The sequence below is a fragment of the Amphiura filiformis genome, chromosome 10 (genome assembly GCF_039555335.1).
Source record: "Amphiura filiformis chromosome 10, Afil_fr2py, whole genome shotgun sequence".
Classification (NCBI taxonomy): Eukaryota; Metazoa; Echinodermata; class Ophiuroidea; order Amphilepidida; family Amphiuridae; genus Amphiura; species Amphiura filiformis.
In genome coordinates, this window is record NC_092637.1 from 34,279,453 (window position 1) to 34,296,540 (window position 17,088).

Consider the following 17,088-nt stretch of genomic DNA (forward strand, 5'->3'; position numbering starts at 1 on the left):
ATAGGCATGTTTGGTATCATAACATTTCTAAAAGAATGATCTACATACTGTGCAATTTTTGTAACAACACTATTAACCCAACGCAAGTTATGACAAATTCACAATGTTAAGGGACTTTTGGGACACCCGGTATTTGACCGAGAAAATTAATTTCATAGCAAAAAGGTGTATCTCTGATTTGTGCTGATTTTAACATGTATCGATCGACTTTTAGCGCGACTAAGCAGAACAAAAGAATCGGTTGTCCTGCGTTCTGAGTGTGTTGTCAAACTTTATTTTTTTTCAACTAAAATGCAAAATGTCACTATTATGCGCATTTTATTGTGTCTTCTTAGTATTTCAGGCAGATGACCCTATACTCCGTTTGTTGTGCTACGTATAGGTTATGTTGTTTCGTGAAGATCATTCATCTTTTCATGTGACTTATGCCTAAATCGTCAACTATACATTTACCATGTTTACTAGTATTCATCCTTATGATCGCCTGGACCTATCATTTATACATGGATTTTCTTAGAATGTGAATTTGCATGCTTTTTATGGTCTGGTATACATTTTCCTTGACCGTTCCCTTAATTTACAATATTTCATACTGTCCATTTTATAAAACTGAGAACATATTATCGTGATAAAACGTGCCAAATTTGGTTGTAATACCTGCTCCCGTTTTAAAGATATGAGCCAAAAACCAAATTTAGAACACTTGTGTCAAAGTAGGACTGTTTGAAACCGTATTTCTGTTATACTTGACATATAAAAATTTCGCTTTCTTTGGTGTGAAGTCTGAACCATTTCCTACTACTACAACCCTCCCCCTGCCCCACCAATCAATGTTGGATGTTTCTAGGGGTGCATGACCAAAAAACAACTAACAACATTGATCGGGGGAATGGGGGCATATTTGAAGTACCCATGTTAAAGTGTTCGAACAATAATGACCGGGATTGTATTTGCGATGTCAAAAATACAACTTCTAAAATTGGTTTTTGGCTCATATCTTTAAAACGGAAGCAAGTATTAAAATCAAATTTGGCACACTTTATTATAATGATATGTGTCACATTTTCTGAATTGGACAGCATGATACTCACTAAATTAAGGGAACGGTCAATGAAAATGTGTAGCACACCATGTAAACCTATATGAAAACTGCTCTATTTCAAGAGTGTTTTGCCTGCCAATTTGAAATGATTCAATAGAATTCAATGATTTTTAAAGATATTATTAAGTGTTAAAAAGAAATAATTTTCATTGCAAATATATTGCAATTGTGTACAGTTAAATATATATTCGATATTAAATACCAAACATTGTGCTAAATTGATCACCAATTGAACCACTGGAAGTGAATTACTGCAGAGGCAAGATTTATCTTCAGTAGATAGCAGTGTTTATCTTCACTACACTAGAGGAAGTTTGGAATGAGAAAACGGATATTTTGATGAGAAACAGCCAAAATGGTGAGAATTTTAAATTTTCTCATTCTTTTGGATGAGAAACTTCGTAGTGTGTGTGTCAATCATTATTGTCTTATTAAAACTGGTGAGAATTGGTACTCCCCGCTGAGCTCAAAACAAACATTATTATTTTTTCATCCAAAAGAATGAGAAAATTTAAATTCTCACCATTTTGGCCGTTTCTCATCAAAGTGTCCGTTTTCTCATTCAAAACTTCCTCTAGTGTCATTAGTGTCCCATGCACATTGAGTTTGTTCACATTCTTATATACTGCTCCCTTAAATGAAACCCGGTTAGTTGTAGGAAATTGGAGACGAAAAAGACACTGAACTTCAGTGGGACTCTTTAATTTCATGATATTTCGTCGACAGAAACGTGCGCTCCCGTGTATTAAATTGTGGTGCCATGTTGTCATTTGGCCCGTTTTATTATAATGTAGTGCAATGAGGTAAAATTCATATTGAAAAGAGACCTTTAACATGTAGGACTTACTGATCGAAACCACACCTGTCACATAACTTTATTTGCATTTGAATATCGCGCCTTACCAATCAATATAATAGGTAGGCCCCTACATGGGAGGGGAAACCGTGTGCAGCTGCAGAAATGGGTGGTTGTATTCAAATGAGTATAACTTGAGTTTGCTGTGAGCAATTGCAACAATTCTTTTTTTTTTATCTAGACGTGTAGAATTTGCTCTTTGCAGTGGTAATTTCATTTTTAGCAGAATTCTTATAGATCTCGAGTTACAGCCCCTCAAACATGAGTTTACTTCTTTTTGACTCAGCCTGTATGCCTTTGAAATGTGGACAATGACAGCTGACTTGGAAAGGAGAATACAAGTTGAGGTGTTTCCGTAAGATTCTTTTAAGGATCTTACTGAAACATCTCATATAAAGACCATGTGATCAACGTGGAGGTGCGGACCAGGGTGAAGCAAGCTATTGGTCCCTACGATGACCTACTAACAACATGCAACAGTCAGGCAACGTAAACTACGTTGGTACGGCCACATCTGTCGTTCCTCTGGGTTAGCGAAGACAATCCTACAGGGTACAGTGAATGGTTCAAGAAGAAGAGGAAGACAGAGATGGGAAAACAACATAAGATAATGGACTGGGCTGAACATTGCCACCTCACAGAGGGCAGTTGAAGACAGGAACAGATGGAGAGAGATGATCAAGATGTCATCAGTGGTGCCCCGACGACCAAGCCGGTTAAAGGAGCAGTAAGCAGTAAGTAAGTCCTTAACTAAGGTATATTCAAACATACGTTTAATATTCATCCTTCTAAAATATAGCCAATGGCAGGTACCACGGAATTAACATTAAAAACCCTTTACCATGTTCAAATTACCTCCTATCACATAAAGAGTGGCAGAAATAAGTTTCCCAGTCCAAAATTAGTACAAATTGATATGCCTCACAAGTTTGTATCTCATATGGTTCAAACGTTGTAAAAAACGCCTATTTTAAAGATGGCCATCTTGGATTTGATGGTCAAAATGGCCACAGATTCCCTAAACAATCCTAAAATCTAATTCCTTGACTTGTATGCCTCTTTTGTGTACACTTGAGCCTTTTTTGGACCATTTTCGTAAAAACTATTACCCTCCTTAAAAGTTATCATGTCCCACTCTGTGGCGTAGCCACAGGGAGGGGGAGGCAATTGGGGCAGCCCCCCCGTGAAAAGTCTTGCCACCTCTTGCCTCCCTGTGGGATGCACCATTGTTTCCAATGGACATTTTGTTGTGAAATGTCATTGTACAAGGAATACATTAAAAAACATTCCACATAGCCCCCGAATAAAAAGTATTTAATTATCTTTGTAATCACGCAAAAAGCATTTTGTGTGAATGTTACATCCGAACTAGGTGCTATTAAATTTTTATGAGCCTTTTTATTTTACATGTAAAGTCTATGGGGGTGACGATTAGAAATGGACGGCAATATTGAAAAACCCTCATTTTGGGCCATTTTAGACACTAAAAATGAATAGCACTTAGTTCGGATGTAAAATTCACACACAATGCTACCTGAGTGAGTACAAACATAATTAAATACATTTCATTCGGGGGCTATAGCAAAAACAAAAATGTCCTATACCTTAATGGTTACGGAACAAAGGTGGATGGTGGACGGCTCGATATTTAAGTTTTTAAAGACTTTTTTGTACTTTTTAAAGCCAATTTTTGACCATTTTTGTCAATGTTTGCCCCTCTTAAAACGTGTCTCCCCTCCCCCCCCGCCCCCCCCTTGCCAACCCTCTGAAAGAGTGCTGGCTACGCTACTTTCCCCACTCGCACCTTTTCCCTCTGGAAAAGTTCTGGCTAGTATTCACTCTACCAAAATGATGTCCATAATACATACCAATATTGTTGCGTTCACCCAGTCATTGTTGACGCTAATCAATGCCTTGCATGCATCAATATTTTCAGATAGTATGTCAACTAATATGTCCATATGTTTCTTCCCAAGCCACTGTAATAACAATTAAGGATGAATAAGACATGAAGAATCCTTCTCATTCGGTGTTTAACACTGATAGAGTATATGCAGCCAGTTTTAGATCTATGAAATAATTTAACTTGTTGGTATAGACGAATCCATATGACCAGAGAAGATGTAATAATTACATCTTCTCTGATATGACGTATCATCCCGTAAATATGGCCGACTACTCAAATGCATTCAACAAAAGCATGATTGAAATCTACCGCGACAGTTCGTCTCACACACATAACCAATGCACTACGATCAAATAGGTTAATGACAACATTTGATTGAATGGACTACACTGCGCCATAATTACGGTGAAGGACACCGGTTCAAATTCTTTGTTTGGAGCCAATCAATAAAAGCATGCAGGGCCTCTATATAAACATAGGATCACATGAAAGCAAGGAAAGGGACAATGAGTGCCTGTATTGATCCCTGGAAATAGTAGATGAGAAGGAATCACAACGAAATCGATCGCCTGTGACTAATCCCTCTTATCTATTCTTCATTACAAAGGAAGAGGACTCAACAAATTCCCTTTTGAGGACACTCATATTGCCGCCATCAGCGTGATTTGGTAGCATAACTGGAAATTCATAGCGATAAATCTTTGCGAACAAACAAATTTCGAACCTTGGTTGATAAAGCGCACTTTTAACGTTCATTTAGACTGGATTCTATAAACATTTGCAACAAGTTTCTGCATTTTCAGATGCAGAGAAGTCAAAACAATACAAATATTGGGAAATTTAATCAAAATACGTTGTATTTTCGACTAAAGGCACTTTTAAAAAGGTTTTACATTTTGTAAGGATAATCGTATTTTCGCAGACCCCAAATTTAATTAAAATGTAACTTAGAATAAAACAAGTTGTTCCGGTTGTTTCCGAAAAATGGGAACATATTCTATCATAAGACAAACGGAAAATCAATTCTATCAAATTGCCTTCATATGAGCCCAAGACCTCCCACATAGGTAAATTTGCCCCTAAATGTTTCAAATATATATGACTTTCTACTTCCGATTTTGATAATACATCCTTCCCACAAGGCATTATTTTTGGCTATTTTATCCCATCTGTCCCATAATGCATTCATATTTCCCGCCCCTCTGCTCACAAGGCCGCATTTAGTCCATAAGCAATGGTCGCTTGACTGCAGCCTCAGAATTGAAAATGTCATGTCATAGAAATGTTACGTCGCCGATGACCATCTAGACTATGCCATAGTCGATTTTTGATAAATAAAAATGTTATTAATCATGATGAACGCATTCAGTTGAACTCGAAATTATACTGATATTTAGTAGGCCTACATCAAAATACTAGAATAAAATGGTTATGAAAAAGTTTAGGCTATATAATTAATTTGTGACAGTAAAAGTAAAGTATAGGCCCTACGTAGGCTTATATTATTGAATGCAACATATCATAATGGCATAATTATAATGACACTTCAATACTGAACAATTCTAATTTTAGAATCTGCCAGTTTATTATCCGAAAAACCGACTATGGACTTTCACTTTTAAGCAGAACTTTACCCCGGGACTCACACACTGTCAATCATACTTGTTTATCAATAAAATCTAACCACAAGACTAAGCATGGTGGTACAATACGCGCTAGATGCATACGTTCATCCACCAGCACAAAAGCGCCGCATTCCCCAGATAGTTGTGTACCATGTATAGTTATAATGGTACCAGTACGCGTCGGGAGGATTTAAACAATAACGAGATCTGGGCGACCAATCACAAGCCAGATTCATTTTTAAAGATGCATTACATCATCACCAATTTTAGTTAGGCCAGAAATTGGCCTAACTCTCAAGGCAAAGTCAGTAGTCCACTTGGGAAGCTAACAAACAGAGGGCGTACGGTGACTGAAAAGATCAGTTGTGAAAATCTATCAATTGTGCACTCATTAATTAAATCAGAGTTGTAAGCTTAAATGTAATAGCCAGGCTGCCAGAGTAGTGCACAATTGGCAAGTGGACTGCGGAGAAGTCTAATGACCATCGTGTTGGGATATAATCCCGAGGATTATGATATAACAATAGCAGTTGAAGTGTATAGAAACGTGAATGTACATGTCGGCAATGTGTTTGGAACTTTGATGAAGTTTGCAATACAATGCAAACTAGAACTATAGCAATCGGTATTGGCTGTTGAATATATTTGTAAAGAGTTGGACAATTTTGATCATTTGTGAAAGTTGCATTGTCAAAGTATTGAAAGAATTGGCCCGGCTATTCTAAAGGTGGGCATTAGGGTGATTCACAAAAAATGAAATTGGTATTTTTCAACGGGACACCCCCTCATTTTGTTCATTTTGGTAATAAAATTATACCTGCAAAATATGAAAAAATTCAAAAAGTTTAGGGGTGCTACCGGTCAATGAACTTTTGTACACAAAGTCAATGGGATTTTTGTCAAAAATTTCAAACGCTTATTTCAGGGCCTAAAAAGTCTACCAGACTTGCAAAACTGAAGTAAATGTTCAATGATATACCTAACTTTGTGAAAACATGGGTTTTTACCAAATTAAAGTTCATAGTTGACTGTAATAATAAAAAATGTTTCAAAAGTGACAGAGGGAGTGTAGCTCAAGAAAAGAATACCCTGGGATATCCCCTGAATCCCACCAGGCACCCCAAATTTATACCTTATTGAACTGAACTGTTGATAAAAAAAGATTAACATTCTTCACATATTAGTTTACCCCAATGGTGATACCAGCTTTTGAAATCTTATGTAATAGTAACTATCAAAATCCATACATCTGTATCAGGGGTGGTCATTATGGCCATACCTGATGAAGATTTGTATTGTTTGAATTGAATGACCACAGGAAGGATTAGATTCACCATGGTTGAAAAGAAATGTATATAAATTGGGGTCACAACATTGGATAGTGGCCAGTTCAAAACTACACCTTGTGCAAGGTACTTGTGACAAGAGCTAGAGTGGCTAAGACACATTTACTACTGGATTACACATTAAACATTACACTACACTTACATAAAATTACAAACCTACACACATTCAACACTTGAATAACAAAAACAAAACAAAACAAAACAACACATAATCATGATCAAGTAAAAACAAAACAAAGCAAAAACAAACAAAGAAACAAAAAAAAAAAACATTTAAAAAGAAAGAAAGAACTAGAGCCCCATAAACACAACTTTATATTAGCCAAGTACCATAATATTTTGGCTGTTCCAGCAACTGCCTTGCCCCAAATGTAACAGTTTTCACAAATATGCAATTTTCTGGAAAGCGGGTTAACATTTTTACAATTTTCTTTAGCATTTATTTTAAGGACATTACTCACACTATGATCAAATATTTTTGGCACAATCAGGGAAAATTAACATGGCTTTTTTGTGTTGTAAAGAAAATGGCTCATAAATCCTATTGACTTTGTGTACAAAAGTTCATTGACCGGTAGCACCTCCTAAACTTTTTTGAATTTTTTTCATATTTTGCAGGTATGATTTTATTACCAAAATGAACAAAATGAGGGTGTGTCCCGTTGAAAAATACCAATTTCATTTTTTGTGAATCACCCTAGTGGGCATACACGAGGAAATTTCAATTGCAAGGCCCATTACTTGGTGGGTGAGATTGTGTGCTCACTGACCATGAAGCTAAGCAATTGATCAAAATACACGAAGCAATGGGTGGCCTTGCAATTCCTTGAGCGTGCTCATAGGTTTGGGGATATACTCAAAACATAAGTAGTGGCTAATGATTTTCGTAATCATATCCAAATGGCTCATGTGTTGTCCTGAAAGCAAAAGATTGCCACCCTCTCCTGTATATCTATACAATTTTCCATAAAGAAAAGGCTAAGGAAAACTAAGATCAAAAGGGCTAAACACCACCACCAACAACAACATAGGCCTACATAATGTAGCATGTGCATTAATAAATAATTTAATAAATAAATATATGAACATGGCATTTATTCCGTTGACATATGAAACAATAATGACCATTTTCAATAACTAGCGCTTTCCAATTTAAACGGAATAAATAGCATGATTAGGCCTACACATGATTGTCCTATGAACATTATAGCATTTATTCCGTAGATATGATCATCATGAAATAATGACCAATATTAAAAAAATTATATATAATAATTCTCATATGTCCTTTCCAATTTAGACGGAATAAATAGCATGATTTAATACATGGAAATTATGTTTGTCCTAAAAGTATGGCATTTATTCCGTAGACTTTATTAGAACTTACGGTAATTATTTTCATAATTACTTGTAGGTTTAGCCCTTTCCAATTCAAACGGAATAAATAGCATGATTAGGCCTACACATGTTTGCCATATGAACATGATACCGTAGCATTTATTCCGTAGATATATCAGGAAATAATAATGAGCATAATTGTTTATAAAAAAAATATATATAGGCCTATATCAGACTTAGCCCTTTCCAATTCAAACGGAATAAATAGCATGATTATATAAAAATTATATTTGTCCTATAAGTATAGCATTTATTCCGTAGAATTTATAAGGACATAATTATCATAATTAGGCCTACTTCTAAGCTCAGACCTTTCAATTTCAAACGGAATAAATAGCACGATTACACATTTTTTATCCTATGAACATAGCATTTATTCCGTATTCCATAGGACCGTAATAATTAATTATGAAATAACATTTGATTTCTTGTAGGCGTGCCCACTTCCAATTTATTTAAGTCCGTCAGAACAAATAAGTCCCCCTGGAACAAATAGGCCCGTCTAAAACAAATAGATCCGTAACCACTTCTTGCTTAACCTTCTTCCCCCAAAACTATCCTAGCCCCTCTTTTGCTGGAAAATATATCCCCCAAAAGAAATCCCCTTTTCTCGTCCCTCCGGGACACGGTATTAATATAAACTTGTTTGCTATTGTATTATTTTTATTATGGTCAGACGCTATATATTAGTCCCTTAATAAGCCCGTATTGGTACTTTTTACGTGTTGAAACTCCATAGGACGGGCCTATTAAGGGACTAATATAAAGCTTGACGATATCCAACACTTATATATTAGTCCCTTAAAAAGCCCGTATTGGTGATTTTAACGTGTTGAAGCTCCATAGGACGGGCCTATTAAGGGACTAATATAAAGCTTGAAGATATCCAACACACTTATAGGCCTATTAGTCCCTTAATAAGCCCGTATTGGTGATTTTTACGTGTTGAAGCTCCATAGGACGGGCCTATTAAGGGACTAATATAAAGCTTGACGATATCCAACACACTTATATTAGTCCCTTAATAAGCCCGTATTGGTTATTTTTACGTGTTGAAGCTCCATAGGACGGGCTTATTAAGGGACTAATATATAGCGTCTGACCAAAATAAAAATAGCAAACAAGCTTAAATTAACACCCGCCCCGGAGGGGTGAGAAAAGGGGATTTCTTTTTGGGGATTTTATGACCAGCAAAAAGAGGGCTAGGATAGTTTTGGGGAAGAAGGTTAAGAAAGAAGTGGTCACGATCTATTTGTTTTAGACGGACCTATTTATTCAGGGGACTTGTTTATACAGAACGAGAAAATCGCAAACTTTTGTGTAGCGAACGTAGGCTCGGGTATGCTTGAACAGCTCTGCACTCAACAGCATGCAGCATGTGTGTAGGCCTACTCGCACTGCTTGTCATGCCTGTGCAAAACACGCCCGGAAAACACGTACGGCAACATACATGACATAGACCGTACATGTAGAGCTCAATTCACAGCATTGCACTCTTGAACGTTGGCTCGGGTATGCTTGAAGTTGTACTACACAGCCATGACAGCTCTGCACTCAACAGCATGTGTGTACGTGCACTCATTGCTTGAGCTGTGCAGAAACACATTTTCCCGTAACACGTTAGACATGCATGCATGGTAGAGTTGCTGAATGTTCTTGTACTCAACAACAAGCTGCGTGTTTGTACCATTGTAATACCCCTTCGTGTTGATGCAGTGGACCGCCCCGATGCATGAGTGTAGGCCTATTGCATATTTTACTAGGATATTTTATTGAAGTCCATGAGTCCACAAGCATCATATGCCTAGGCATATAACAGTAAGTCACCTATTTAATGTGATCTTCATATTTGTGTTTGTTTCAACGGAATAAATAGCATTTATTATCATTAGGGCATATACTAAAATACAATTGATTTTTCCTATAAATATAGACAATAGAGGGTAAGGCCTAGTGGCCTAGTATATATTATAAATGATCCTAGGCCTATAGCATTAAGGCTATTTAGCCTATTATACAAATGCAATTTATTCCGTGTAAATTAAGAGTAGGCCTTTCGATCATTATTTATTATTTGTGTTTTCCAACGGAATAAATAATGTTATTAACATTTAATAACAAATACTATTTATTCCGTCTATATTAAAAAGCCCAATAAAAGTTTAAGAACCAATTGTGGCCATTAGAATATTAAAACGAAAGAAATAGTTATCATTATAAAAAGAAGGCTTAGGGCCCTACCATTTATTCCGTCTTGGGCCCATTCATTATTTTTGTTTAACGGAATTTAGGCATATAGGCCTAGACCTAGGCCTACGGTTTCATAATTTAATTTTACTTATATTTTATAACTAGGCCTGCTTTTATTTATAGGTCTAGACCTATTTCTTCTTTTTATTACTTTTGTTTATTGTCAAATAAAATAAAAATACATTTAAATATATTTAAATAAAATAAAAAATAAAATTTCATATTCATACGGCGCCCGCCCGCCCGGCATTCAACCGTTCAAATTTTCACGTCATCACGTCCAGCACCCTCTGCATGAACTCGCGTACTTTTTTTCAGTAAGCTAGGGAGTGCCGCCATTTTACGGGCCTATTAAGGGACAATGCCCAATCTTTTTGCAAGGTGTGTGCAACAGGCAATTGCTTGGAAAATTGCCTCGTGTACGTCGGCCTTAACAGTCTGACCCCAAGAGATTTGTTTTGTTTCTTGATAAGATATGTTCGTTAGTTTTTTTCTTATGAGTTTGGCAGAATATCGAATATCGGTTAAATTTATATTAGGCTATGCTTGAAATTTATATTATGCTTGAATTTTCTAAAACAAGGGATAAGCAGTAGTGAGCCAGAGGATTTCATATCACTAAGAGGAAAAAACTACTGCAATTTCCTACCAGAACCAAACAAGAAATCATTATAAAAACTTGTTTTGGCATTTTATGTGAAGCAAATGCCACAATTTTCGCCTAAAATATGTCCAGATGTAAACAACATACACGAACTTATTAATTTCAGTCAATGTCTTACCACTTGACCTTGAACTATTCAAAATGGCTGCAGGTTAAAAACCATTAAAAAACCACATTTTGACATCTTATGTGATGGAAATGGCACCGCATTCAACCTTAAATTTATAAGCAAATTATACAAACTGATTAATGTCTCATCACCTGAATTTGAAATATTCAAAATGGCTGCCATTTGCACTGTACAGGTTAAAAATCATTAAAAAAGGCATGTTTTGACATCTTTATAATTATGATGATTACAATGTAGTAATTTCTCCTAAAATGTATAATCAAAATATACAAACTGACAACTTTCAGTCAATCCCTCATTTCAAATATATAGTTTTGGTTTCTCTATTGTTCAGAAACCAAAAATCAAGGGATTAAAATGTGGAGATGAACTGGTATGCAATCATAACACTATTGTGCTGGGAGGACACAAGAGGGTATATATAATCAAAAGTATAATGGCCTATAACCATACGTATATAATAGCCTATTGTGCTAACATTTTCATTATCGATATCTAACAACGCGGGCGATTTTTGATGCTCTCTTGCCGTAGGTGGCACACTTCCATGACACCATAAAATAAGTTATGCATAGACATCGTTGAGACATAAAGGATGGATATACAGCCTGTCTCAAAAAAAATTGTGCAAGTGAAAAGCGCCCTCTTTGGCAATTAGAAAATACCGTTGTGACATAATGCTTACATCAACGTCAAGGGCACAGTCTTAGCTCTCAAATACCGTTTGTTCTGTTCAATTTGCTCTTTTTAATCTCGAGATATGTTTAGTTAACAACGAAAGGGTAAAATCACAATTGTGCCACTTTTACTAGGGAATAGGGCTTGTACATGTAAATCAATGATAGCTGGTGTTGATGCGTCTAATGCACTCCCCATTCGCATTAGACGCATCAACACCAGCGCCCGTGCATTATTTTGTCTAATTTCATTAATTTGTCTAATTTCATGAACTTGTCAAAGTTCATTAACCTATAAGTGTGCAATATTTGTTTGCCTTTTAACATGTCTTGAATGACAAATGAGAACAGTATACCATGGTAAAATCATTGACATGCAGATGTATTTAATTTTACAGCAGAATGTGAACTATTTATTTATCGTTTAATTTGTCGTAAGTGGAAAGAGAGAACCATTATACCTTTATTATGATAAAACATTAAAAACAATTATGTATTGTTGTGTAATTGATGCATTCTTTTGATTTCACGAAGGAACTCTTGACAAACTTGATGCTATCATTGATTTACATGTACAGCCCTCTTCCCTAGTAAAAGTGGCACAATTGTGATTTTACCCTTTCGTTGTTAAGTAAGCATATCTCAAGATTAAAACAAGCAAATTGAACAGACTAAACGGCATTTGAGAGCTAAGTCTATGCCCTTGACGTTGATGTAAGCATTATGTCACAATGGTATTTTCTAATTGTCACAGAGGGCGCTTTTCACTTGCACAATATTTTTTGAGACAGGCTGTATACGATTCCTAGGCCTACATGTAGAAATCATGTGCATATATTGAGGGGTGGGGGGGGGGTGTTTCGTTTATTTGTCTGAAATATAAACGATGCATGATGATGTAGATGATTTGATTATGAATTAGATTATTCCCCGGAAAGCACAACCCATACCTCTTACCTATGTTCCCTCCGCCACCTATATATAACCTCCTCCCTCCCCCCTCCCCCACTCGATATCGACTCTTCACTATTATTCCACTCCACTCTTGAGCTCCCCTCTCCCCCTCCTTCCCTTCCCACTTCCAATGCTCTCCCCCCTGTTTCTCTTTCTCCCTTACCCTTACCCCCCACACACACACACCCCCACACAAACTCTTTCCCTGGCTATCTCTTTTCTCTCTCTCTAATAAATAAATTGAATAAAAGTCAGTTTAAACCAGCTTTCTATGATATTGATCTTCCGTCATGCGACATGCACATAAATAGACTTGTGTATAATAGTGTTTATATCACTGAAGTCATAATCTGTCAAGTGTCTATTGTCATGTCTGTGGAAATATTTCGATGGTCTATATATTTTCACAGTGAAATCAGCTTAGGCTATTGTCGTAGTCTCTTGTCAATGCTTTCAAACTAAATCAATGCTTTCAAATGTAGACTGCTTTGTTCGACTTCTCTGCTCGTGAATATTGCACTGCGAAATTTAAACATTTCTTTTGTATACTTAGATCAGGTAACTCGAAAATCCTGTAATTTTATTTGTCACACCACTTATAAGAAACTGAAACCAAAACCGAAACTACCTGCCACAAATGTTTAGTTTTAAACAAAAGGTAGAAACAATGAGTTCGATATCTTGTGATTCAAGTGGTTAGGCAGGACAATAGGAAACCACGTGACCAAAACCAAAACCAAAACTAAAACTATATATTTGAAATGAGGCAATGTCTCATCACTTGACCTTGAAATATTCATTGGCTGCTATTTGCACTGTGCATATTAAAATCCCGTTAGGAAATAATATTGGAGAAAAACTTGCCGTCGTTTTATCTTTTCTGTTTCTGTTTCGGTTTCAGGTTTCGGTTTCGGATCTCATTGTTATTTTGAAGTGTTAGCATGGTACGTGTGAACAATCCTTTTCTTCTAGTCTTTTGTTGACTACAGAAAAGTTGAACGAAGATAACTTCTGTTTCGGTTTCGGGAGTTATATTAATTTCTGACATGAAAAACGTGAGATGAGAGGGTTGATGCTAATCTAGACAGAAGAAGTGTCTAAATTTTACGGTCGTAAATTCGCGATAAATTGTACGGCTTCAATTGACTTGCGTTGGGTGTATAGGTACTAGGCGGGAGTAGCTCGTGAAAATAACCCAGCGTATAAATATACATTATATACATTAATCAATAGTAATCAGTGTTGCCAAGAATTACGTACCGTATACTTGTTCGTGCAATCGCGCAAAAATCGGTCATATGATTATGTAGAGATGAAACGGGGAATTATTTTCGTCCCAAATACACCTTAAAACTTGACAATATGCAACACCAGAGAAGTGCGTTGAAGTGAAACTAATAGGATTTCTTTCATTGGAATTGGTAATCTGATAATTGAATATATGAATACAAAAGCCACCCAAGTCCATACTTTGGCCAAATTGAGTTAAGCATGGGAAAGTGTTGCTATACATAGGCCTGTCATATGTATGAAAGAACAACTCAAATTCATCCCCTGTGTCTATTGCGTGTGTGAAAAATAGCATGTATGAAAGAATCAACCCAAGTCCATGATTTGAGTCTTGTAACACATTGATTGAAATCCAGTATGTATAAAAGTCCACTTGTAGCATCTTCATTGCTGGAGAGTGACTTTTGAAAAAAAATGGGTTTAATCAAGGAAAGTGTGTGGTTTATATTACATGGCAGAATGCTTATCAACATTATACATAACTGTGTGCTTTATTTTGTATTACTTTACTAGTGGTAATTTCATTCCAACATTATTGTCTTTGTATAATGATTCAAAAAACCACCCAAGTCCAGAATTTAAAATGAACCCCACGAAGTCCCTGAAATGCTAATCGTCATACCTAATACAGTTTAACCCACCCATTTGCACGTACAAATTACCATATTGACCAGGTAAATCTAACTGAAGGAATTACAATGATACACAGGTTTTTTTCTCAAAATCACTTCCCATGGACTTGGGTGGGTTTTGGATTCATGTATTCAATTGTTTCAGGCAAAATTGCCAGACTCAAATCTATTTTAAATGTATATTATTTGAGAGAGTGGGGATGATGAGACGAGGAGATGATCGGGTGGACGAGAGGAGAGGAGAGGAGAGGAGAGGAGTTTATTTAAATTGTTTAACGTTGATCATAGGCCTACTGCGAAAACAGTGAGAGGGGGAGAAGGGTAAAGGAAATACAACATCCAATATAATTCAGATATCCACATCATTCAAAAGATGGCACAGGTGAGAGTTGGGGAGGGGGAGAGACAGACAGACTAGAAAGAGAAGAAAGCGAGAGGAGAAGAGGCAGGGGTCCTTTTTTTAAATGTCACAGTAATATAATATAGACCATAATGACATCAAATTTGCGTTCGGACCTGATGTAGGCCTATCCTGCCTAGTTAAATGAGAGACATGAGTAAGATTGCCCACTTGAAGCGCCCGTGTTGCATATAATTGACTTATCCAACCTGTATTGACAGACATAAGTGTGATTGACAGCACCTATTATTACCTCTTGAAATGAGAAGCATGATGCTCCAAACGTAACAATGAAGTCAACTTACACACCATCTCACTTAATCCCTTGCGTTTTCGTTTCTGAACAATAGAGCTCCCGAAACAGAAAAGATAAAACGACAGCAAGTGTTTGTATAACACCAACCAGATTCATAAAGTATAAAGACGTGTAAAAGAAAACGGGATTCAGCTATTATGTTAAAGAACGGTTCCCGACAAGGAATAGCTTATTTTGCTTTTAACCTGGCTTCAGCATATTTAATAAGAGACATATCAGGCAAATTCGGCAAAGTATTCAGCATAGGCCTAGCCTATCTAGAGAAAGATAAAATATTTCAGTAGTGGTTGGTGGATGGGGGTGGACTTCCCATGATATACCCACCACCCGCCGAATAAAATCAAATCCAAAGTTGTTAGTTCAGACTCAATTTGATTTTTGTTTAATTTTCCTTTTAGGGGGGCGCAAAGACCTATAACACTTCATACTTCGCGACAACGCTGTCGAATTCGGCACTACAGATATCTCCACTGATACGAGTTTGGAAAATAAATGGTCCAAAATCATTTTAAAAACTACTCGATATATCTCACATGTGCTGTGGTTTATACCATAGGTGATCAGCTTTCTTCAGGGGAATAATTTTGTCTCAAAGTAATTGGGGGTGTACGGTGCGAGTGTCACAACGAAAGTCGCTATTCAAATACATGTACCGGGCCTAAGTAAAAAAAACCCGAATCATTCATGCACTTGAGGACAACATGACCTGGAGTTTTAATTGGATAGCAAAATTGTTACACATTTGGGGGGGGGGGGGTGTAAAAAAAAATGTTATCAAAATCAACAATTTGAAATTGTTTTTGCCGACGAGAAATATATTTATCGACGGAAACGTATACAATATAATCACAAAGTTGAACAAAAAAGACAATTTTGCTACACCGTAGTCTCGTGTTGTTTACCGCCTTTGCATTCAAATGTTCGTATTTATAAATATACTTTTATATCATAGTCGAAGCACACTGCTTATAAGCAGTATTGATGGTTTTTCTTTAGATTTAATATACCGGGTACTTACATAATACCAGTCCATATTCTCTAGGCCTATAATCTCCAAGAACCTATCGACATTTCTAGTTCTAATAGCTTTGGTCAGTTCCCTGCAAAAGTTCAATGCAAATACATTCGTTAAGTAGCAAAATATAAGTTAAATGCTTAGTAACAAACCTCCAAGCAGAGCTGAACCGTAATACTCGTGACAGTGGCGGATTTATAACTTTGCTGAATATGGTGAGTAAATAGCATCCTTAGTGTGGCGGTATAAGGGTCGGTTCATAGTGAATATTCGAAGGCGAATATTCGGCTTCGAATACTTTTTGTGACGTCAAAATATATACGGCAACGAATAAAATATGATGACACGCCGAGTTGAATCGGATTAAATATCGCGCAACTGATAGCGAGATACTATTGATTTATATGAAAGGCTCGAGGTCACCTGAATATCGTTCGACGAATGATGATTTCAAAATCCCCAATGAAAATTAACCTGCCCAGTTGTCAAATACGTCTGGATAGTTCCAAAATGGCTGATAACGAACT